This window comes from Ranitomeya variabilis, chromosome 4 (genome assembly GCF_051348905.1).
Source record: "Ranitomeya variabilis isolate aRanVar5 chromosome 4, aRanVar5.hap1, whole genome shotgun sequence".
NCBI classification, from domain to species: Eukaryota; Metazoa; Chordata; class Amphibia; order Anura; family Dendrobatidae; genus Ranitomeya; species Ranitomeya variabilis.
The window spans coordinates 315492717-315513937 of NC_135235.1; the positions used below are offsets into that span (position 1 = coordinate 315492717).

Consider the following 21221-nt stretch of genomic DNA (forward strand, 5'->3'; position numbering starts at 1 on the left):
AGATTCTTAATCCTGTTTCTTTCCGTTTGGACCTCCCTGCGTCCTTTTCCATTCATAACGTTTTTCATCGGTCGTTATTGCGCAGGTATGAGGTACCTGTTGTACCTTCGGTTGAGCCTCCTGCTCCGGTGTTGGTTGAGGGTGAGTTGGAGTACGTTGTGGAGAAAATTTTGGACTCTCGTGTTTCCAGACGGAGACTCCAGTATCTGGTCAACTGGAAGGGTTACGGCCAGGAGGATAATTCTTGGGTCAATGCATCTGATGTTCATGCTTCTGATCTTGTTCGTGCCTTCCATAGGGCTCATCCTGGTCGCCCTGGTGGATCTGGTGAGGGTTCGGTGCCCCCTCCTTGAGGGGGGGGTACTGTTGTGAATTTGGATTCTGGGCTCCCCCGGTGGCCGTTTGTGGAATTGGACTTGTCATCCTCTTTCCTGGTTCACCTGGTTCCATCAGTAGTGGGTGTCGCTATTTAAGCTCATTTCTCTGGTGGTTTCTTGCCGGTCAACAATGTTATCTGATGCCTCTCAGTGCTTGTTCCTGCTTCTAGACAACTACTAGATAAGTTGGACTTTTGTCCATGTTTTGTTTTGCCTCTTTGTTCCAGTTCACAGCTGAAGTTTTGTTACTGTGTCTGGAAAGCTCTCGTTGATCAGGGATTGCTACTCTGGCGTTATGAGTTAATGCCAGAGTTTAAGGTAATCTCTGGATGGTGTTTTGTTAGTGTTTTTCTGCTGACCATGAAAGTATACTATCTGTCTTCTGCTATCTAGTAAGCGGACCTCAAATTTGCTAAGACTATTTTCCTGCTGCGTTTGTTGTTTCATCTGAACTCACCGTCATTATATGTGGGGGGCTACTGTCTTCTTTGGAATATTTCTCTAGAGGTGAGCCAGGTCTTACATTTCCCTCTGCTAGCTATTTAGGTCTTAGGCCAGAGCTGGGCATCTAGCTATAATTAGGAAATGCTACCTGGCTATTTCTAGTTGCGCGGCAGGCTTAGTTCATGGTCAGTATAGTTCCATCTTCCGAGAGCTTGTCCCTCTATAGGCTTGCTATGATCTCTCCCTGCAGAGATCATGACAGACTCCATTCATCAGGTTCATTCAAACCCTGTGTTTGTGAGACAGGTGATGGTTGCACATAAAAGACAATGTGCATATATAATGTTACATCAAGTTTTATTTGTTATTAAATGCAAATAATTGGAGCAAAAAAGGAGACAACAATTTAGAGAAAATATTTTAATGATTGTTAACTTTCAATGTGAAAACATTTGTCCCAAAATGTGCTGAAACTTAGATGTCAGTATCGCATGTACATTTCAGACTTTAAAACTATGATTACCTGCTTTTTAAGCTTTTGTTTATTAAGTATTTTTATGGTCTATTGATGAATGAGGTAATCAAATATGAAATTAGACATACCGGCAATTCAGTTTATAGAAATCTCCCAGAACAGCCCCATAGGATGTGGAGTCTCCGCCCTAATAGGGAAAGAGAACACAAAGAGTTGAAATAGTCACGCCCCATTGACCGCCGGCAGTATTTTTATAGTGCCAAGACAGCTAACATATGCACATAAAAACTATTTCACGGTCCTAGAGTTCCGTTTATAGACGACAATTTCAGATTCACCCCAAAGACTCCCAGGTAGTGGTAACTTTGGGATCGGATTTTTTAAGGCCCATTGCTAAGTTTGGTTTGATCCCCATCTAATCAATAATTGACTGAGAATCTGTATAGTTTCATGAAAAGGTGATGTCAGAAGTGGGATTTGAACCCACTCCTCCAAGAGAGACTGCGTCCTGAACGCAGTGCCTTAGACCGCTCGGCCATCCTGACTTCTTGTGGATTCTGTGCCTTAACTCTTTCCAAGTTAGTCAGAAGAAATATGACCAGTAATTGTCATTGAAAATTATTTTAAAATATTTAATATTACAGTTTTTATTTCAATACATTTGTTTAAACTATTAGTTATCAAGCCTATTTTGAGCTAAATGGCCAAGCCCCATTTTAAAAAAAATATGACTTTTATCACTGTATGCAGTAATAACTCTGGAATGCTTCTACATATCCCCGTAATTCTGAAAGTGTTTTTTGTGACACATTGTACTTTACATTAACTGTAAATTTAGGTCAATATATTTTTTGTTTTTTTCTGTGAAAATATCTAAATTTTGTTTAAAATTTTGAAATATTAGTCATTTTTATTCTTTGACTGCTTATATCCTTAAACCAACTTGTCGCACCACACAAAAATGTAAATAAATAGCATTTTTCATATGTGTACTTTTTGTCAGCATTCACTTTCAAACCTCCTTTTATTTTGTTAGGATGTTAGAAATGTTAGATTTCTCACAAAATGCGATGATGCACCATATTTCTTCAGAATCTACTGTTTGGCCACACAGCAGGGCTTTGAAAATAAGAGCGCTATTTGGATTTTGGAATGCAGATTTTGCAAGAATAGTTTGCAGGTAAAATTTGCAGAGTACCAAAACAGCAGAAACCCCCCCAAAGTGACCCCATTTTAGAAATTACTTCTCACAATGAATTCATATACACCACAGCATTTCATAGTCAAACATACATGGTTGAAATCATTCAGCTAGTGTCTGATACATGCTTTCTTTATCAGCTATCAGGTTCCCTTTAAATCCTCTTACAGCTAAGTGAAATGGAAATAAACAAAACAGAGGAAAAATTACAAAAAAATAATAATTTGCTCAAATGGAAAAGTTCCCATTTCTCATCTTTTTAACATTTTATTTTCTGTAGATAGTTAAGATTTTTAGGCCTTTTACATTTTCTTTAAATAATCAGTCCACGTGCTTTGTTTATTTTCTCCTTAAAATGTAAAGAATCAAGAAAAATGATGTTGTCGAAACCCGGGACCTAACCAGGGACCTTTAGATCTTCAGTCTAACGCTCTCCCGTCTGAGCTATTTCGGCCAAACACAAACAACTTTAGGAGTGCTAGACACTTGGCAAATGTCAAGCGAAACCCCTGAAAGTAGATATTTTTATTTTTGCTTTGACTGGTTTTTGCAGCATGATTTCTATTTGAAACTCCTGCTATTTTGTTGTACATATTTAATAACTTTAATTAACTCTTTGTGAATGAGTAGAAAAAAACAGCAATTTTGACAGAGATTTTTTTACATTTTCAATTTGACTCCATTCATCAGGTTAATTCAAACCCTGTGTTTGTGAGACAGGTGATGGTTGCACATAAAAGACAATGTGCATATATAATGTTACATCAAGTTTTATTTGTTATTAAATGCAAATAATTGGAGCAAAAAAGGAGACAACAATTTAGAGAAAATATTTTAATGATTGTTAACTTTCAATGTGAAAACATTTGTCCCAAAATGTGCTGAAACTTAGATGTCAGTATCGCATGTACATTTCAGACTTTAAAACTATGATTACCTGCTTTTTAAGCTTTTGTTTATTAAGTATTTTTATGGTCTATTGATGAATGAGGTAATCAAATATGAAATTAGACTTACCGGCAATTCAGTTTATAGAAATCTCCCAGAACAGCCCCATAGGATGTGGAGTCTCCGCCCTAATAGGGAAAGAGAACACAAAGAGTTGAAATAGTCACGCCCCATTGACCGCCGGCAGTATTTTTATAGTGCCAAGACAGCTAACATATGCACATAAAAACTATTTCACGGTCCTAGAGTTCCGTTTATAGACGACAATTTCAGATTCACCCCAAAGACTCCCAGGTAGTGGTAACTTTGGGATCGGATTTTTTAAGGCCCATTGCTAAGTTTGGTTTGATCCCCATCTAATCAATAATTGACTGAGAATCTGTATAGTTTCATGAAAAGGTGATGTCAGAAGTGGGATTTGAACCCACTCCTCCAAGAGAGACTGCGTCCTGAACGCAGTGCCTTAGACCGCTCGGCCATCCTGACTTCTTGTGGATTCTGTGCCTTAACTCTTTCCAAGTTAGTCAGAAGAAATATGACCAGTAATTGTCATTGAAAATTATTTTAAAATATTTAATATTACAGTTTTTATTTCAATACATTTGTTTAAACTATTAGTTATCAAGCCTATTTTGAGCTAAATGGCCAAGCCCCATTTTAAAAAAAATATGACTTTTATCACTGTATGCAGTAATAACTCTGGAATGCTTCTACATATCCCCGTAATTCTGAAAGTGTTTTTTGTGACACATTGTACTTTACATTAACTGTAAATTTAGGTCAATATATTTTTTGTTTTTTTCTGTGAAAATATCTAAATTTTGTTTAAAATTTTGAAATATTAGTCATTTTTATTCTTTGACTGCTTATATCCTTAAACCAACTTGTCGCACCACACAAAAATGTAAATAAATAGCATTTTTCATATGTGTACTTTTTGTCAGCATTCACTTTCAAACCTCCTTTTATTTTGTTAGGATGTTAGAAATGTTAGATTTCTCACAAAATGCGATGATGCACCATATTTCTTCAGAATCTACTGTTTGGCCACACAGCAGGGCTTTGAAAATAAGAGCGCTATTTGGATTTTGGAATGCAGATTTTGCAAGAATAGTTTGCAGGTAAAATTTGCAGAGTACCAAAACAGCAGAAACCCCCCCAAAGTGACCCCATTTTAGAAATTACTTCTCACAATGAATTCATATACACCACAGCATTTCATAGTCAAACATACATGGTTGAAATCATTCAGCTAGTGTCTGATACATGCTTTCTTTATCAGCTATCAGGTTCCCTTTAAATCCTCTTACAGCTAAGTGAAATGGAAATAAACAAAACAGAGGAAAAATTACAAAAAAATAATAATTTGCTCAAATGGAAAAGTTCCCATTTCTCATCTTTTTAACATTTTATTTTCTGTAGATAGTTAAGATTTTTAGGCCTTTTACATTTTCTTTAAATAATCAGTCCACGTGCTTTGTTTATTTTCTCCTTAAAATGTAAAGAATCAAGAAAAATGATGTTGTCGAAACCCGGGACCTAACCAGGGACCTTTAGATCTTCAGTCTAACGCTCTCCCGTCTGAGCTATTTCGGCCAAACACAAACAACTTTAGGAGTGCTAGACACTTGGCAAATGTCAAGCGAAACCCCTGAAAGTAGATATTTTTATTTTTGCTTTGACTGGTTTTTGCAGCATGATTTCTATTTGAAACTCCTGCTATTTTGTTGTACATATTTAATAACTTTAATTAACTCTTTGTGAATGAGTAGAAAAAAACAGCAATTTTGACAGAGATTTTTTTACATTTTCAATTTGACTCCATTCATCAGGTTCATTCAAACCCTGTGTTTGTGAGACAGGTGATGGTTGCACATAAAAGACAATGTGCATATATAATGTTACATCAAGTTTTATTTGTTATTAAATGCAAATAATTGGAGCAAAAAAGGAGACAACAATTTAGAGAAAATATTTTAATGATTGTTAACTTTCAATGTGAAAACATTTGTCCCAAAATGTGCTGAAACTTAGATGTCAGTATCGCATGTGCATTTCAGACTTTAAAACTATGATTACCTGCTTTTTAAGCTTTTGTTTAAGAAGTATTTTTATGGTCTATTGATGAATGAGGTAATCAAATATGAAATTAGACTTACCGGCAATTCAGTTTATAGAAATCTCCCAGAACAGCCCCATAGGATGTGGAGTCTCTGCCCTAATAGGGAAAGAGAACACAAAGAGTTGAAATAGTCCCGCCCCATTGACCGCCGGCAGTATTTTCATAGTGCCAAGACAGCTAACATATGCACATAAAAACTATTTCACGGTCCTAGAGTTCCGTTTATAGACGACAATTTCAGATTCACCCCAAAGACTCCCAGGTAGTGGTAACTTTGGGATCGGATTTTTTAAGGCCCATTGCTAAGTTTGGTTTGATCCCCATCTAATCAATAATTGACTGAGAATCTGTATAGTTTCATGAAAAGGTGATGTCAGAAGTGGGATTTGAACCCACGCCTCCAAGAGAGACTGCGACCTGAACGCAGTGCCAATTATTTGCATTTAATAACAAATAAAAATTGATGTAACATTATGCATGCACATTGTCTTTTATGTGCAACCATCACCTGTCTCACAAACACAGGGTTTGAATGAACCTGATGAATGGAGTCAAATTGAAAATGTAAAAAAATCTCTGTCAAAATTGCTGTTTTTTTCTACTCATTCACAAAGAGTGTTAATGAAAGTTATTAAATATGTACAACAAAATAGCAGGAGTTTCAAATAGAAATCATGCTGCAAAAACCAGTCAAAGCAAAAATAAAAATATCTACTTTCAGGGGTTTCGCTTGACATTTGCCAAGTGTCTAGCACTCCTAAAGTTGTTTGTGTTTGGCTGAAATAGCTCAGATGGGAGAGCGTTAGACTGAAGATCTAAAGGTCCCTGGTTCGATCCCGGGTTTCGGCAACATCATTTTTCTTGATTCTTTACATTTTAAGGAGAAAATAAACAAAGCACGTGGACTGATTATTTAAAGAAAATGTAAAAGGCCTAAAAATCTTAACTATCTACAGAAAATAAAATGTTAAAAAGATGAGAAATGGGAACTTTTCCATTTGAGCAAATTATTATTTTTTTGTAATTTTTCCTCTGTTTTGTTTATTTCCATTTCACTTAGCTGTAAGAGGATTTAAAGGGAACCTGATAGCTGATAAAGAAAGCATGTATCAGACACTAGCTGAATGATTTCAACCATGTATGTTTGACTATGAAATGCTGTGGTGTATATGAATTCATTGTGAGAAGTAATTTCTAAAATGGGGTCACTTTGGGGGGGTTTCTGCTGTTTTGGTACTTTTGGTACTCTGCAAATTTTACCTGCAAACTATTCTTGCAAAATCTGCATTCCAAAATCCAAATAGCGCTCTTATTTTCAAAGCCCTGCTGTGTGGCCAAACAGTAGATTCTGAAGAAATATGGTGCATCACCGCATTTTGTGAGAAATCTAACATTTCTAACATCCTAACAAAATAAAAGGAGGTTTGAAAGTGAATGCTGACAAAAAGTACACATATGAAAAATGCTATTTATTTACATTTTTGTGTGGTGCAACAAGTTGGTTTAAGGATATAAGCAGTCAAAGAATAAAAATGACTAATATTTCAAAATTTTAAACAAAATTTAGATATTTTCACAGAAAAAAACTAAAAATATATTGACCTAAATTTACAGTTAATGTAAAGTACAATGTGTCACAAAAAATACTTTCAGAATTACGGGGATATGTAGAAGCATTCCAGAGTTATTACTGCATACAGTGATAAAAGTCATATTTTTTTAAAATGGGGCTTGGCCATTTAGCTCAAAATAGGCTTTCATAATGAGGTAATCATATTTGATTACCTCATTCATCAATAAACCATAAAAATACTTAATAAACAAAAGCTTAAAAAGCAGGTAATCATAGTTTTAAAGTCTGAAATGCACATGCGATACTGACATCTAAGTTTCAGCACATTTTGGGACAAATGTTTTCACATTGAAAGTTAACAATCATTAAAATATTTTCTCTAAATTGTTGTCTCCTTTTTTGCTCCAATTATTTGCATTTAATAACAAATAAAACTTGATGTAACATTATGCATGCACATTGTCTTTTATGTGCAACCATCACCTGTCTCACAAACACAGGGTTTGAATGAACCTGATGAATGGAGTCAAATTGAAAATGTAAAAAAATCTCTGTCAAAATTGCTGTTTTTTTCTACTCATTCACAAAGAGTTAATGAAAGTTATTAAATATGTACAACAAAATAGCAGGAGTTTCAAATAGAAATCATGCTGCAAAAACCAGTCAAAGCAAAAATAAAAATATCTACTTTCAGGGGTTTCGCTTGACATTTGCCAAGTGTCTAGCACTCCTAAAGTTGTTTGTGTTTGGCCGAAATAGCTCAGATGGGAGAGCGTTAGACTGAAGCTCTAAAGGTCCCTGGTTTGATCCCGGGTTTCGGCAACATCATTTTTCTTGATTCTTTACATTTTAAGGAGAAAATAAACAAAGCACGTGGACTGATTATTTAAAAAAAATGTAAAAGGCCTAAAAATCTTAACTATCTACAGAAAATAAAATGTTAAAAAGATGAGAAATGGGAACTTTTCCATTTGAGCAAATTATTATTTTTTTGTAATTTTTCCTCTGTTTTGTTTATTTCCATTTCACTTAGCTGTAAGAGGATTTAAAGGGAACCTGATAGCTGATAAAGAAAGCATGTATCAGACACTAGCTGAATGATTTCAACCATGTATGTCTGACTATGAAATGCTGTGGTGTATATGAATTCATTGTGAGAAGTAATTTCTAAAATGGGGTCACTTTGGGGGGGTTTCTGCTGTTTTGGTACTTTTGGTACTCTGCAAATTTTACCTGCAAACTATTCTTGCAAAATCTGCATTCCAAAATCCAAATAGCGCTCTTATTTTCAAAGCCCTGCTGTGTGGCCAAACAGTAGATTCTGAAGAAATATGGTGCATCACCGCATTTTGTGAGAAATCTAACATTTCTAACATCCTAACAAAATAAAAGGAGGTTTGAAAGTGAATGCTGACAAAAAGTACACATATGAAAAATGCTATTTATTTACATTTTTGTGTGGTGCAACAAGTTGGTTTAAGGATATAAGCAGTCAAAGAATAAAAATGACTAATATTTCAAAATTTTAAACAAAATTTAGATATTTTCACAGAAAAAAACTAAAAATATATTGACCTAAATTTACAGTTAATGTAAAGTACAATGTGTCACAAAAAATACTTTCAGAATTACGGGGATATGTAGAAGCATTCCAGAGTTATTACTGCATACAGTGATAAAAGTCATATTTTTTTAAAATGGGGCTTGGCCATTTAGCTCAAAATAGGCTTTCATAATGAGGTAATCATATTTGATTACCTCATTCATCAATAAAAAAAAAAATACTTAATAAACAAAAGCTTAAAAAGCAGGTAATCATAGTTTTAAAGTCTGAAATGCACATGCGATACTGACATCTAAGTTTCAGCACATTTTGGGACAAATGTTTTCACATTGAAAGTTAACAATCATGAAAATATTTTCTCTAAATTGTTGTCTCCTTTTTTGCTCCAATTATTTGCATTTAATAACAAATAAAACTTGATGTAACATTATGAATGCACATTGTCTTTTATGTGCAACCATCACCTGTCTCACAAACACAGGGTTTGAATGAACCTGATGAATGGAGTCAAATTGAAAATGTAAAAAAATCTCTGTCAAAATTGCTGTTTTTTTCTACTCATTCACAAAGAGTTAATGAAAGTTATTAAATATGTACAACAAAATAGCAGGAGTTTCAAATAGAAATCATGCTGCAAAAACCAGTCAAAGCAAAAATAAAAATATCTACTTTCAGGGGTTTCGCTTGACATTTGCCAAGTGTCTAGCACTCCTAAAGTTGTTTGTGTTTGGCCGAAATAGCTCAGATGGGAGAGCGTTAGACTGAAGATCTAAAGGTCCCTGGTTCGATCCCGGGTTTCGGCAGCATCATTTTTCTTGATTCTTTACATTTTAAGGAGAAAATAAACAAAGCACGTGGACTGATTATTTAAAGAAAATGTAAAAGGCCTAAAAATCTTAACTATCTACAGAAAATAAAATGTTAAAAAGATGAGAAATGGGAACTTTTCCATTTGAGCAAATTATTATTTTTTTGTAATTTTTCCTCTGTTTTGTTTATTTCCATTTCACTTAGCTGTAAGAGGATTTAAAGGGAACCTGATAGCTGATAAAGAAAGCATGTATCAGACACTAGCTGAATGATTTCAACCATGTATGTTTGACTATGAAATGCTGTGGTGTATATGAATTCATTGTGAGAAGTAATTTCTAAAATGGGGTCACTTTGGGGGGGTTTCTGCTGTTTTGGTACTTTTGGTACTCTGCAAATTTTACCTGCAAACTATTCTTGCAAAATCTGCATTCCAAAATCCAAATAGCGCTCTTATTTTCAAAGCCCTGCTGTGTGGCCAAACAGTAGATTCTGAAGAAATATGGTGCATCACCGCATTTTGTGAGAAATCTAACATTTCTAACATCCTAACAAAATAAAAGGAGGTTTGAAAGTGAATGCTGACAAAAAGTACACATATGAAAAATGCTATTTATTTACATTTTTGTGTGGTGCAACAAGTTGGTTTAAGGATATAAGCAGTCAAAGAATAAAAATGACTAATATTTCAAAATTTTAAACAAAATTTAGATATTTTCACAGAAAAAAACTAAAAATATATTGACCTAAATTTACAGTTAATGTAAAGTACAATGTGTCACAAAAAATACTTTCAGAATTACGGGGATATGTAGAAGCATTCCAGAGTTATTACTGCATACAGTGATAAAAGTCATATTTTTTTAAAATGGGGCTTGGCCATTTAGCTCAAAATAGGCTTTCATCATGAGGTAATCATATTTGATTACCTCATTCATCAATAAACCATAAAAATACTTAATAAACAAAAGCTTAAAAAGCAGGTAATCATAGTTTTAAAGTCTGAAATGCACATGCGATACTGACATCTAAGTTTCAGCACATTTTGGGACAAATGTTTTCACATTGAAAGTTAACAATCATGAAAATATTTTCTCTAAATTGTTGTCTCCTTTTTTGCTCCAATTATTTGCATTTAATAACAAATAAAACTTGATGTAACATTATGCATGCACATTGTCTTTTATGTGCAACCATCACCTGTCTCACAAACACAGGGTTTGAATGAACCTGATGAATGGAGTCAAATTGAAAATGTAAAAAAATCTCTGTCAAAATTGCTGTTTTTTTCTACTCATTCACAAAGAGTTAATGAAAGTTATTAAATATGTACAACAAAATAGCAGGAGTTTCAAATAGAAATCATGCTGCAAAAACCAGTCAAAGCAAAAATAAAAATATCTACTTTCAGGGGTTTCGCTTGACATTTGCCAAGTGTCTAGCACTCCTAAAGTTGTTTGTGTTTGGCCGAAATAGCTCAGATGGGAGAGCGTTAGACTGAAGATCTAAAGGTCCCTGGTTCGATCCCGGGTTTCGGTAACATCATTTTTCTTGATTCTTTACATTTTAAGGAGAAAATAAACAAAGCACGTGGACTGATTATTTAAAGAAAATGTAAAAGGCCTAAAAATCTTAACTATCTACAGAAAATAAAATGTTAAAAAGATGAGAAATGGGAACTTTTCCATTTGAGCAAATTATTATTTTTTTGTAATTTTTCCTCTGTTTTGTTTATTTCCATTTCACTTAGCTGTAAGAGGATTTAAAGGGAACCTGATAGCTGATAAAGAAAGCATGTATCAGACACTAGCTGAATGATTTCAACCATGTATGTTTGACTATGAAATGCTGTGGTGTATATGAATTCATTGTGAGAAGTAATTTCTAAAATGGGGTCACTTTGGGGGGGTTTCTGCTGTTTTGGTACTTTTGGTACTCTGCAAATTTTACCTGCAAACTATTCTTGCAAAATCTGCATTCCAAAATCCAAATAGCGCTCTTATTTTCAAAGCCCTGCTGTGTGGCCAAACAGTAGATTCTGAAGAAATATGGTGCATCACCGCATTTTGTGAGAAATCTAACATTTCTAACATCCTAACAAAATAAAAGGAGGTTTGAAAGTGAATGCTGACAAAAAGTACACATATGAAAAATGCTATTTATTTACATTTTTGTGTGGTGCAACAAGTTGGTTTAAGGATATAAGCAGTCAAAGAATAAAAATGACTAATATTTCAAAATTTTAAACAAAATTTAGATATTTTCACAGAAAAAAACTAAAAATATATTGACCTAAATTTACAGTTAATGTAAAGTACAATGTGTCACAAAAAACACTTTCAGAATTACGGGGATATGTAGAAGCATTCCAGAGTTATTACTGCATACAGTGATAAAAGTCATATTTTTTTAAAATGGGGCTTGGCCATTTAGCTCAAAATAGGCTTGATAACTAATAGTTTAAACAAATGTATTGAAATAAAAACTGTAATATTAAATATTTTAAAATAATTTTCAATGACAATTACTGGTCATATTTCTTCTGACTAACTTGGAAAGAGTTAAGGCACAGAATCCACAAGAAGTCAGGATGGCCGAGCGGTCTAAGGCGCTGCGTTCAGGTCGCAGTCTCTCTTGGAGGCGTGGGTTCAAATCCCACTTCTGACATCACCTTTTTATGAAACTATACAGATTCTCAGTCAATTATTGATTAGATGGGGATCAAACCAAACTTAGCAATGGGCCTTAAAAAATCCGATCCCAAAGTTACCACTACCTGGGAGTCTTTGGGGTGAATCTGAAATTGTCGTCTATAAACGGAACTCTAGGACCGTGAAATAGTTTTTATGTGCATATGTTAGCTGTCTTGGCACTATAAAAATACTGCCGGCGGTCAATGGGGCGGGACTATTTCAACTCTTTGTGTTCTCTTTCCCTATTAGGGCGGAGACTCCACATCCTATGGGGCTGTTCTGGGAGATTTCTATAAACTGAATTGCCGGTAAGTCTAATTTCATATTTGATTACCTCATTCATCAATAGACCATAAAAATACTTAATAAACAAAAGCTTAAAAAGCAGGTAATCATAGTTTTAAAGTCTGAAATGCACATGCGATACTGACATCTAAGTTTCAGCACATTTTGGGACAAATGTTTTCACATTGAAAGTTAACAATCATGAAAATATTTTCTCTAAATTGTTGTCTCCTTTTTTGCTCCAATTATTTGCATTTAATAACAAATAAAACTTGATGTAACATTATGCATGCACATTGTCTTTTATGTGCAACCATCACCTGTCTCACAAACACAGGGTTTGAATGAACCTGATGAATGGAGTCAAATTGAAAATGTAAAAAAATCTCTGTCAAAATTGCTGTTTTTTTCTACTCATTCACAAAGAGTTAATGAAAGTTATTAAATATGTACAACAAAATAGCAGGAGTTTCAAATAGAAATCATGCTGCAAAAACCAGTCAAAGCAAAAATAAAAATATCTACTTTCAGGGGTTTCGCTTGACATTTGCCAAGTGTCTAGCACTCCTAAAGTTGTTTGTGTTTGGCCGAAATAGCTCAGATGGGAGAGCGTTAGACTGAAGATCTAAAGGTCCCTGGTTCGATCCTGGGTTTCGGCAGCATCATTTTTCTTGATTCTTTACATTTTAAGGAGAAAATAAACAAAGCACGTGGAGTGATTATTTAAAGAAAATGTAAAAGGCCTAAAAATCTTAACTATCTACAGAAAATAAAATGTTAAAAAGATGAGAAATGGGAACTTTTCCATTTGAGCAAATTATTATTTTTTTGTAATTTTTCCTCTGTTTTGTTTATTTCCATTTCACTTAGCTGTAAGAGGATTTAAAGGGAACCTGATAGCTGATAAAGAAAGCATGTATCAGACACTAGCTGAATGATTTCAACCATGTATGTTTGACTATGAAATGCTGTGGTGTATATGAATTCATTGTGAGAAGTAATTTCTAAAATGGGGTCACTTTGGGGGGGTTTCTGCTGTTTTGGTACTTTTGGTACTCTGCAAATTTTACCTGCAAACTATTCTTGCAAAATCTGCATTCCAAAATCCAAATAGCGCTCTTATTTTCAAAGCCCTGCTGTGTGGCCAAACAGTAGATTCTGAAGAAATATGGTGCATCACCGCATTTTGTGAGAAATCTAACATTTCTAACATCCTAACAAAATAAAAGGAGGTTTGAAAGTGAATGCTGACAAAAAGTACACATATGAAAAATGCTATTTATTTACATTTTTGTGTGGTGCAACAAGTTGGTTTAAGGATATAAGCAGTCAAAGAATAAAAATGACTAATATTTCAAAATTTTAAACAAAATTTAGATATTTTCACAGAAAAAAACTAAAAATATATTGACCTAAATTTACAGTTAATGTAAAGTACAATGTGTCACAAAAAATACTTTCAGAATTACGGGGATATGTAGAAGCATTCCAGAGTTATTACTGCATACAGTGATAAAAGTCATATTTTTTTAAAATGGGGCTTGGCCATTTAGCTCAAAATAGGCTTTCATAATGAGGTAATCATATTTGATTACCTCATTCATCAATAAACCATAAAAATACTTAATAAACAAAAGCTTAAAAAGCAGGTAATCATAGTTTTAAAGTCTGAAATGCACATGCGATACTGACATCTAAGTTTCAGCACATTTTGGGACAAATGTTTTCACATTGAAAGTTAACAATCATGAAAATATTTTCTCTAAATTGTTGTCTCCTTTTTTGCTCCAATTATTTGCATTTAATAACAAATAAAACTTGATGTAACATTATGCATGCACATTGTCTTTTATGTGCAACCATCACCTGTCTCACAAACACAGGGTTTGAATGAACCTGATGAATGGAGTCAAATTGAAAATGTAAAAAAATCTCTGTCAAAATTGCTGTTTTTTTCTACTCATTCACAAAGAGTGTTAATGAAAGTTATTAAATATGTACAACAAAATAGCAGGAGTTTCAAATAGAATTCATGCTGCAAAAACCAGTCAAAGCAAAAATAAAAATATCTACTTTCAGGGGTTTCGCTTGACATTTGCCAAGTGTCTAGCACTCCTAAAGTTTTTTGTGTTTGGCCGAAATAGCTCAGATGGGAGAGCGTTAGACTGAAGATCTAAAGGTCCCTGGTTCGATCCCGGGTTTCGGCAACATCATTTTTCTTGATTCTTTACATTTTAAGGAGAAAATAAACAAAGCACGTGGACTGATTATTTAAAGAAAATGTAAAAGGCCTAAAAATCTTAACTATCTACAGAAAATAAAATGTTAAAAAGATGAGAAATGGGAACTTTTCCATTTGAGCAAATTATTATTTTTTTGTAATTTTTCCTCTGTTTTGTTTATTTCCATTTCACTTAGCTGTAAGAGGATTTAAAGGGAACCTGATAGCTGATAAAGAAAGCATGTATCAGACACTAGCTGAATGATTTCAACCATGTATGTTTGACTATGAAATGCTGTGGTGTATATGAATTCATTGTGAGAAGTAATTTCTAAAATGGGGTCACTTTGGGGGGGTTTCTGCTGTTTTGGTACTTTTGGTACTCTGCAAATTTTACCTGCAAACTATTCTTGCAAAATCTGCATTCCAAAATCCAAATAGCGCTCTTATTTTCAAAGCCCTGCTGTGTGGCCAAACAGTAGATTCTGAAGAAATATGGTGCATCACCGCATTTTGTGAGAAATCTAACATTTCTAACATCCTAACAAAATAAAAGGAGGTTTGAAAGTGAATGCTGACAAAAAGTACACATATGAAAAATGCTATTTATTTACATTTTTGTGTGGTGCAACAAGTTGGTTTAAGGATATAAGCAGTCAAAGAATAAAAATGACTAATATTTCAAAATTTTAAACAAAATGTAGATATTTTCACAGAAAAAAACTAAAAATATATTGACCTAAATTTACAGTTAATGTAAAGTACAATGTGTCACAAAAAACACTTTCAGAATTACGGGGATATGTAGAAGCATTCCAGAGTTATTACTGCATACAGTGATAAAAGTCATATTTTTTTAAAATGGGGCTTGGCCATTTAGCTCAAAATAGGCTTGATAACTAATAGTTTAAACAAATGTATTGAAATAAAAACTGTAATATTAAATATTTTAAAATAATTTTCAATGACAATTACTGGTCATATTTCTTCTGACTAACTTGGAAAGAGTTAAGGCACAGAATCCACAAGAAGTCAGGATGGCCGAGCGGTCTAAGGCGCTGCGTTCAGGTCGCAGTCTCTCTTGGAGGCGTGGGTTCAAATCCCACTTCTGACATCACCTTTTTATGAAACTATACAGATTCTCAGTCAATTATTGATTAGATGGGGATCAAACCAAACTTAGCAATGGGCCTTAAAAAATCCGATCCCAAAGTTACCACTACCTGGGAGTCTTTGGGGTGAATCTGAAATTGTCGTCTATAAACGGAACTCTAGGACCGTGAAATAGTTTTTATGTGCATATGTTAGCTGTCTTGGCACTATAAAAATACTGCCGGCGGTCAATGGGGCGGGACTATTTCAACTCTTTGTGTTCTCTTTCCCTATTAGGGCGGAGACTCCACATCCTATGGGGCTGTTCTGGGAGATTTCTATAAACTGAATTGCCGGTAAGTCTAATTTCATATTTGATTACCTCATTCATCAATAGACCATAAAAATACTTAATAAACAAAAGCTTAAAAAGCAGGTAATCATAGTTTTAAAGTCTGAAATGCACATGCGATACTGACATCTAAGTTTCAGCACATTTTGGGACAAATGTTTTCACATTGAAAGTTAACAATCATGAAAATATTTTCTCTAAATTGTTGTCTCCTTTTTTGCTCCAATTATTTGCATTTAATAACAAATAAAACTTGATGTAACATTATGCATGCACATTGTCTTTTATGTGCAACCATCACCTGTCTCACAAACACAGGGTTTGAATGAACCTGATGAATGGAGTCAAATTGAAAATGTAAAAAAATCTCTGTCAAAATTGCTGTTTTTTTCTACTCATTCACAAAGAGTTAATGAAAGTTATTAAATATGTACAACAAAATAGCAGGAGTTTCAAATAGAAATCATGCTGCAAAAACCAGTCAAAGCAAAAATAAAAATATCTACTTTCAGGGGTTTCGCTTGACATTTGCCAAGTGTCTAGCACTCCTAAAGTTGTTTGTGTTTGGCCGAAATAGCTCAGATGGGAGAGCGTTAGACTGAAGATCTAAAGGTCCCTGGTTCGATCCCGGGTTTCGGTAACATCATTTTTCTTGATTCTTTACATTTTAAGGAGAAAATAAACAAAGCACGTGGACTGATTATTTAAAGAAAATGTAAAAGGCCTAAAAATCTTAACTATCTACAGAAAATAAAATGTTAAAAAGATGAGAAATGGGAACTTTTCCATTTGAGCAAATTATTATTTTTTTGTAATTTTTCCTCTGTTTTGTTTATTTCCATTTCACTTAGCTGTAAGAGGATTTAAAGGGAACCTGATAGCTGATAAAGAAAGCATGTATCAGACACTAGCTGAATGATTTCAACCATGTATGTTTGACTATGAAATGCTGTGGTGTATATGAATTCATTGTGAGAAGTAATTTCTAAAATGGGGTCACTTTGGGGGGGTTTCTGCTGTTTTGGTACTTTTGGTACTCTGCAAATTTTACCTGCAAACTATTCTTGCAAAATCTGCATTCCAAAATCCAAATAGCGCTCTTATTTTCAAAGCCCTGCTGTGTGGCCAAACAGTAGATTCTGAAGAAATATGGTGCATCACCGCATTTTGTGAGAAATCTAACATTTCTAACATCCTAACAAAATAAAAGGAGGTTTGAAAGTGAATGCTGACAAAAAGTACACATATGAAAAATGCTATTTATTTACATTTTTGTGTGGTGCAACAAGTTGGTTTAAGGATATAAGCAGTCAAAGAATAAAAATGACTAATATTTCAAAATTTTAAACAAAATTTAGATATTTTCACAGAAAAAAACTAAAAATATATTGACCTAAATTTACAGTTAATGTAAAGTACAATGTGTCACAAAAAACACTTTCAGAATTACGGGGATATGTAGAAGCATTCCAGAGTTATTACTGCATACAGTGATAAAAGTCATATTTTTTTAAAATGGGGCTTGGCCATTTAGCTCAAAATAGGCTTGATAACTAATAGTTTAAACAAATGTATTGAAATAAAAACTGTAATATTAAATATTTTAAAATAATTTTCAATGACAATTACTGGTCATATTTCTTCTGACTAACTTGGAAAGAGTTAAGGCACAGAATCCACAAGAAGTCAGGATGGCCGAGCGGTCTAAGGCGCTGCGTTCAGGTCGCAGTCTCTCTTGGAGGCGTGGGTTCAAATCCCACTTCTGACATCACCTTTTTATGAAACTATACAGATTCTCAGTCAATTATTGATTAGATGGGGATCAAACCAAACTTAGCAATGGGCCTTAAAAAATCCGATCCCAAAGTTACCACTACCTGGGAGTCTTTGGGGTGAATCTGAAATTGTCGTCTATAAACGGAACTCTAGGACCGTGAAATAGTTTTTATGTGCATATGTTAGCTGTCTTGGCACTATAAAAATACTGCCGGCAGTCAATGGGGCGGGACTATTTCAACTCTTTGTGTTCTCTTTCCCTATTAGGGCGGAGACTCCACATCCTATGGGGCTGTTCTGGGAGATTTCTATAAACTGAATTGCCGGTAAGTCTAATTTCATATTTGATTACCTCATTCATCAATAGACCATAAAAATACTTAATAAACAAAAGCTTAAAAAGCAGGTAATCATAGTTTTAAAGTCTGAAATGCACATGCGATACTGACATCTAAGTTTCAGCACATTTTGGGACAAATGTTTTCACATTGAAAGTTAACAATCATGAAAATATTTTCTCTAAATTGTTGTCTCCTTTTTTGCTCCAATTATTTGCATTTAATAACAAATAAAACTTGATGTAACATTATGCATGCACATTGTCTTTTATGTGCAACCATCACCTGTCTCACAAACACAGGGTTTGAATGAACCTGATGAATGGAGTCAAATTGAAAATGTAAAAAAATCTCTGTCAAAATTGCTGTTTTTTTCTACTCATTCACAAAGAGTTAATGAAAGTTATTAAATATGTACAACAAAATAGCAGGAGTTTCAAATAGAAATCATGCTGCAAAAACCAGTCAAAGCAAAAATAAAAATATCTACTTTCAGGGGTTTCGCTTGACATTTGCCAAGTGTCTAGCACTCCTAAAGTTGTTTGTGTTTGGCCGAAATAGCTCAGATGGGAGAGCGTTAGACTGAAGATCTAAAGGTCCCTGGTTCGATCCTGGGTTTCGGCAGCATCATTTTTCTTGATTCTTTACATTTTAAGGAGAAAATAAACAAAGCACGTGGACTGATTATTTAAAGAAAATGTAAAAGGCCTAAAAATCTTAACTATCTACAGAAAATAAAATGTTAAAAAGATGAGAAATGGGAACTTTTCCATTTGAGCAAATTATTATTTTTTTGTAATTTTTCCTCTGTTTTGTTTATTTCCATTTCACTTAGCTGTAAGAGGATTTAAAGGGAACCTGATAGCTGATAAAGAAAGCATGTATCAGACACTAGCTGAATGATTTCAACCATGTATGTTTGACTATGAAATGCTGTGGTGTATATGAATTCATTGTGAGAAGTAATTTCTAAAATGGGGTCACTTTGGGGGGGTTTCTGCTGTTTTGGTACTTTTGGTACTCTGCAAATTTTACCTGCAAACTATTCTTGCAAAATCTGCATTCCAAAATCCAAATAGCGCTCTTATTTTCAAAGCCCTGCTGTGTGGCCAAACAGTAGATTCTGAAGAAATATGGTGCATCACCGCATTTTGTGAGAAATCTAACATTTCTAACATCCTAACAAAATAAAAGGAGGTTTGAAAGTGAATGCTGACAAAAAGTACACATATGAAAAATGCTATTTATTTACATTTTTGTGTGGTGCAACAAGTTGGTTTAAGGATATAAGCAGTCAAAGAATAAAAATGACTAATATTTCAAAATTTTAAACAAAATTTAGATATTTTCACAGAAAAAAACTAAAAATATATTGACCTAAATTTACAGTTAATGTAAAGTACAATGTGTCACAAAAAATACTTTCAGAATTACGGGGATATGTAGAAGCATTCCAGAGTTATTACTGCATACAGTGATAAAAGTCATATTTTTTTAAAATGGGGCTTGGCCATTTAGCTCAAAATAGGCTTTCATAATGAGGTAATCATATTTGATTACCTCATTCATCAATAAACCATAAAAATACTTAATAAACAAAAGCTTAAAAAGCAGGTAATCATAGTTTTAAAGTCTGAAATGCACATGCGATACTGACATCTAAGTTTCAGCACATTTTGGGACAAATGTTTTCACATTGAAAGTTAACAATCATGAAAATATTTTCTCTAAATTGTTGTCTCCTTTTTTGCTCCAATTATTTGCATTTAATAACAAATAAAACTTGATGTAACATTATGCATGCACATTGTCTTTTATGTGCAACCATCACCTGTCTCACAAACACAGGGTTTGAATGAACCTGATGAATGGAGTCAAATTGAAAATGTAAAAAAATCTCTGTCAAAATTGCTGTTTTTTTCTACTCATTCACAAAGAGTGTTAATGAAAGTTATTAAATATGTACAACAAAATAGCAGGAGTTTCAAATAGAATTCATGCTGCAAAAACCAGTCAAAGCAAAAATAAAAATATCTACTTTCAGGGGTTTCGCTTGACATTTGCCAAGTGTCTAGCACTCCTAAAGTTTTTTGTGTTTGGCCGAAATAGCTCAGATGGGAGAGCGTTAGACTGAAGATCTAAAGGTCCCTGGTTCGATCCCGGGTTTCGGCAACATCATTTTTCTTGATTCTTTACATTTTAAGGAGAAAATAAACAAAGCACGTGGACTGATTATTTAAAGAAAATGTAAAAGGCCTAAAAATCTTAACTATCTACAGAAAATAAAATGTTAAAAAGATGAGAAATGGGAACTTTTCCATTTGAGCAAATTATTATTTTTTTGTAATTTTTCCTCTGTTTTGTTTATTTCCATTTCACTTAGCTGTAAGAGGATTTAAAGGGAACCTGATAGCTGATAAAGAAAGCATGTATCAGACACTAGCTGAATGATTTCAACCATGTATGTTTGACTATGAAATGCTGTGGTGTATATGAATTCATTGTGAGAAGTAATTTCTAAAATGGGGTCACTTTGGGGGGGTTTCTGCTGTTTTGGTACTTTTGGTACTCTGCAAATTTTACCTGCAAACTATTCTTGCAAAATCTGCATTCCAAAATCCAAATAGCGCTCTTATTTTCAAAGCCCTGCTGTGTGGCCAAACAGTAGATTCTGAAGAAATATGGTGCATCACCGCATTTTGTGAGAAATCTAACATTTCTAACATCCTAACAAAATAAAAGGAGGTTTGAAAGTGAATGCTGACAAAAAGTACACATATGAAAAATGCTATTTATTTACATTTTTGTGTGGTGCAACAAGTTGGTTTAAGGATATAAGCAGTCAAAGAATAAAAATGACTAATATTTCAAAATTTTAAACAAAATGTAGATATTTTCACAGAAAAAAACTAAAAATATATTGACCTAAATTTACAGTTAATGTAAAGTA

The 21221-nt window shown here is 33.7% G+C and overlaps 14 non-coding genes across 14 annotated transcripts; 12 read left to right on the top strand and 2 right to left on the bottom strand.

The window, feature by feature from the left end:
- Positions 1–1758: 1758 nt before the first annotated feature.
- On the bottom strand, positions 1759–1841 carry TRNAL-CAG (transfer RNA leucine (anticodon CAG)). The gene has a single exon. It is a non-coding gene; the product is annotated as a tRNA-Leu (tRNA).
- A 2007-nt stretch (positions 1842–3848) lies between these two features.
- On the bottom strand, positions 3849–3931 carry TRNAL-CAG (transfer RNA leucine (anticodon CAG)). The gene has a single exon. It is a non-coding gene; the product is annotated as a tRNA-Leu (tRNA).
- Positions 3932–6343: 2412 nt separating this feature from the next.
- Positions 6344–6416, top strand: TRNAF-GAA (transfer RNA phenylalanine (anticodon GAA)). Its single transcript has one exon. It is a non-coding gene; the product is annotated as a tRNA-Phe (tRNA).
- Positions 6417–7889: 1473 nt separating this feature from the next.
- On the top strand, positions 7890–7962 carry TRNAF-GAA (transfer RNA phenylalanine (anticodon GAA)). Its single transcript has one exon. It is a non-coding gene; the product is annotated as a tRNA-Phe (tRNA).
- Positions 7963–9434: 1472 nt separating this feature from the next.
- Positions 9435–9507, top strand: TRNAF-GAA (transfer RNA phenylalanine (anticodon GAA)). The gene has a single exon. It is a non-coding gene; the product is annotated as a tRNA-Phe (tRNA).
- Positions 9508–10980: 1473 nt separating this feature from the next.
- On the top strand, positions 10981–11053 carry TRNAF-GAA (transfer RNA phenylalanine (anticodon GAA)). The gene has a single exon. It is a non-coding gene; the product is annotated as a tRNA-Phe (tRNA).
- A 1045-nt stretch (positions 11054–12098) lies between these two features.
- Positions 12099–12181, top strand: TRNAL-CAG (transfer RNA leucine (anticodon CAG)). The gene has a single exon. It is a non-coding gene; the product is annotated as a tRNA-Leu (tRNA).
- Positions 12182–13078: 897 nt separating this feature from the next.
- Positions 13079–13151, top strand: TRNAF-GAA (transfer RNA phenylalanine (anticodon GAA)). The gene has a single exon. It is a non-coding gene; the product is annotated as a tRNA-Phe (tRNA).
- A 1475-nt stretch (positions 13152–14626) lies between these two features.
- On the top strand, positions 14627–14699 carry TRNAF-GAA (transfer RNA phenylalanine (anticodon GAA)). The gene has a single exon. It is a non-coding gene; the product is annotated as a tRNA-Phe (tRNA).
- Positions 14700–15744: 1045 nt separating this feature from the next.
- TRNAL-CAG (transfer RNA leucine (anticodon CAG)) lies at positions 15745–15827 on the top strand. The gene has a single exon. It is a non-coding gene; the product is annotated as a tRNA-Leu (tRNA).
- An 897-nt stretch (positions 15828–16724) lies between these two features.
- On the top strand, positions 16725–16797 carry TRNAF-GAA (transfer RNA phenylalanine (anticodon GAA)). Its single transcript has one exon. It is a non-coding gene; the product is annotated as a tRNA-Phe (tRNA).
- A 1045-nt stretch (positions 16798–17842) lies between these two features.
- Positions 17843–17925, top strand: TRNAL-CAG (transfer RNA leucine (anticodon CAG)). The gene has a single exon. It is a non-coding gene; the product is annotated as a tRNA-Leu (tRNA).
- Positions 17926–18822: 897 nt separating this feature from the next.
- TRNAF-GAA (transfer RNA phenylalanine (anticodon GAA)) lies at positions 18823–18895 on the top strand. The gene has a single exon. It is a non-coding gene; the product is annotated as a tRNA-Phe (tRNA).
- A 1475-nt stretch (positions 18896–20370) lies between these two features.
- Positions 20371–20443, top strand: TRNAF-GAA (transfer RNA phenylalanine (anticodon GAA)). Its single transcript has one exon. It is a non-coding gene; the product is annotated as a tRNA-Phe (tRNA).
- The last annotated feature ends 778 nt before the right edge of the window (positions 20444–21221 follow it).